The sequence below is a fragment of the Oratosquilla oratoria genome, chromosome 24, assembly GCF_046742065.1.
Source record: "Oratosquilla oratoria isolate Oo_2021 chromosome 24, ASM4674206v1, whole genome shotgun sequence".
NCBI lineage: Eukaryota > Metazoa > Arthropoda > Malacostraca > Stomatopoda > Squillidae > Oratosquilla > Oratosquilla oratoria.
Window position 1 is genome coordinate 52460795 of NC_134800.1, and position 3632 is coordinate 52464426.

A 3632-nucleotide genomic window follows, 5' to 3' on the forward strand; every position below is an offset into this window, starting at 1 on the left:
CGGGTCGTTAATCTGACTCTCGTGGGCGTGTGTGTGTGAAAGTGGGCGTGTGTGTGTGAAAGGTCATAGCATTATCCTTAGATCGGTCATACGAGCTCTGAGCTCTCTTCCGGGAGGGAAATAGCTGTTGATCACGAGTCCAACACGTGATCCAAAGACCAAGGTGAATACACACACACACACACACACACACACACACACACACATACATACACATTAATGTCCTTATGTGTACATCCCAGAGCGTTTGATATGTGTGCCATGTTTTTCTTTGCTATGTCAACTACATCCCCCTGCCTTCCTTATAAGGTCACATCCACCAGCATTTACAGAATTCGTGATTTGGGTCCTGCATAAGAGGTGATCAGACACCAGGAGATGCTTGTGTCTGCATAGGAGCAAAGCTAACATTAAAGCAACACAAAGGAGCTTATGAACTTCGTATTTCTTATCCTTTACGAAGGAGAGATTAATTCTCGGTTTCTGAGAAAAGTTTCATAACTTTACTAAAGTGTTAGTATTGTATTCACTCCATGAATAAGGTTTAATGGGGGTTTAGAATTAGTAATTTAGTGGACACAGTGCAACTAGACAGTTTTTTTTTTTTTTTTTGTGACAAAAATAGACAAGTTAGCACTTCCGTAATGAGACAGAACGACACCCACAAGAAAGAAAACGTATAGAAAATAAATTTAATTTGAACAACGAAACTATTTAAAAGAAAATATAATCAAACCTTTTTTAAGAACATGAATGGAAGACTACTACAAGAGACCATAAGGCTTACACTAAGCAGTTCCATATCCTTTACCATCTCTCATTCCTATCCATAAAGTTATCTAACCTTCGCTTAAAACAATCATTTGTTTCAACACTCACTCTATAGTTACTAAGTCATGTCTGCTATTCTCATTGATTTACTGGACACTGTTAACGAGCTATTTGTTACTTGAGTGAATTACATGACGCTTGCACTTCCAACCCAAAAATTTATGTCTAATATTTTCTTCTTTCATTCAGAATTCATCCCTCGTTTGAACAAGATCATCTGGGAATAGCTAAAACAGACGGTTTAATCTCAACTTTAAATATCTATTGACGCCTTTCCCATAAACTTCAGTGAAACACAAAAGTAGTTCAAATACCTCGTAATGAGGACATTAACCTTTGCTAAATTGTAAACATTAGCAAGAGAAGTCCCAGTTGTTACGTATACAAAGTTTTCTTAAAAAACGTTTCTCAAAGCTCGGAGTTTAGCTACATGCAGGACTGAAAAAATCAACCTTAGCATTGTATTTGGTAAAGTTCATAAAACATATAAACAGAAGACTAAGCTCCGTGCCAGGGTAGTTTCAGCTTCTGGTGTCTGAAGATGATCTCGTAACTGAGCAAACTTAACTGGGTTTAGAAACAAAGCGTGATACAGATCGACCACAAAAGTTAGCTATCAGATTGAACGCTTTACTGTACTTATTGTGACGGGTGACGAAGAATCTCAGTGACTTAGAGGCGACGACGCACTTAAGAGCTCTTTTTGTAGCGATAGCCTGACGATATTGCCTCGGCTGAGTTCGAAATTTTGGTCAAACGAGGTCAGGGTCGATCAAACTTTCGTTCGTGACAGCGTTCGACTCCACCCCAATCATCGAGGTGCGCCTTCTCTTCCAGTCCCGTAAAGATCATCCCAACAAATCACCCACCAGGCTGACCCGATATATATATATACGTATATATATATATACATATATATATATATATATGTGTGTGTGTGTGTGTGTGTGTGTGTGTGTGTGTGTGTGTGTGTGTGTGTGTGTGTGTGTGTGTGTGTGTGTGTGTGTGTGTGTGTGTGTGTGTACACATTGGTATATTACGCAGGGACTATGTCATGGCACATAGGCAAGATGAAGAAATCCCACTGTCGGAGAAAGTGAACGGTTGAAGATTAGAATTAACCGTATATTTTGACCGCTCTGTGTGGTCCTCTTCAGAGGCTGAGGACCACAGAGAGTGGTCGAAATATACGGATAATTCTATTCTTCATCCGTTTACTTTCTCCGACAGTGGAATTTTTTCATATTTGTATATAAGGAAAACTATTAATAATGAGATAATATAGAGAGAAAAAAAAATGCAGGAGCTTCCTAAGAGTGTGACGTCGGTGAGAGAAGCCATTAGAGCGTTGCTGGAGGGATTTTCAGACTTTCAGAACGGTTAGTTTTGACCCAAGGGAGTCTTGGAGATCCTATTGAAGAAATCTTTTTTTAACGTCTCCTTTTTTCACTACCACTTTCCATTTGGATAGTAAGAAAAAATCGTTTGACGTTGAGGGTTTGTTATTATTCAAGTGTTTGTCGTAATTGATACACTAATGATTTATTAAATATAACAACAAGGAATGACTTGAATATAATTTCAAAAGACCTAGGAGTTATGGCTCTCTCTCTCTCTTTCTCTCTCTTCTCTCTCTCTCTTTCTCACACACACACACACAGGCCTGAAATAATTTCAGTATCGCTGCGCTGCGGGTTGTTATTCCAACTCTCGTGTGCGGGGAGTTGGGTGTGTGTGTGTGTACGTGTAAGGTCAAAGTATTACCCTTATATCGGTCATGTATGAGCTCTTAGCTCTCTCCGGGGAGGGTAGTAGCTGTCGATCACTAGTCCAACACGTGTTCCAAAGACCAAGGTGAATCACACACACACAAACACACACACACACACACACACACACACACACACACACACACACACACAAACACACACAAACACACACACACACACAAAAACACACACAAACACAAAAACAAACACACACACACACACACACACACACACACACACACACACACACACACACACACACACACACACACACACACACACACACACACACACACACACAGACAATTCTATTGGAGTAGGGGCATACAGACTTGGTCTCCTCGTACCTTGGTATAGTGTATGTATTGGTAATTCATATGAACAAGCCTTTTGCCTTATCCGTCGGGTTCCAACTGCTCCCATTGTCCAAACACAAAGGGAAAAAGGTGACATCTTCGGCCGTTTGAACGTGCCCCTTGATTTATATTTCTCAAATTTTTATTTGTTTTTATTGTTTATTTATCTATTTATCTTATTGTTTATTAGTTTATCTAGATATGTATATTGAATTATCCGTTTACTTATTCAATTATCTATTTACTTGTTTTTTATTTATTCGTTAATTCATTTATTCACTCGTTTGAATACATATTTATTACCAATTCATATATGAATTAATTTATTCATGTATTCATTCATATTCATTTATTCATTCATTTATTCATTTATCTATGAATGTATTTGTTTATTTTCCTGATCTATCATTTCTATATATTTTCTTTTACTTTTGCTTCACTTTGAACATTAACATTCTAGCGATCTGACTCGGCATTAAATTAATTTATTCATGTATTTATTTATTCATGTATTTATTCATATTAATTTATTCATTGATTTATTCATTTATCTATGAATATATTTGTTTATTTTTCTGATCTATCATTTCTATATATTTTCTTTTACTTTGGTTCACTCTGAACATTAACATTCTAGCGATCTGACTCGGCACTAAATCAAACCGCTTCGTTCCAA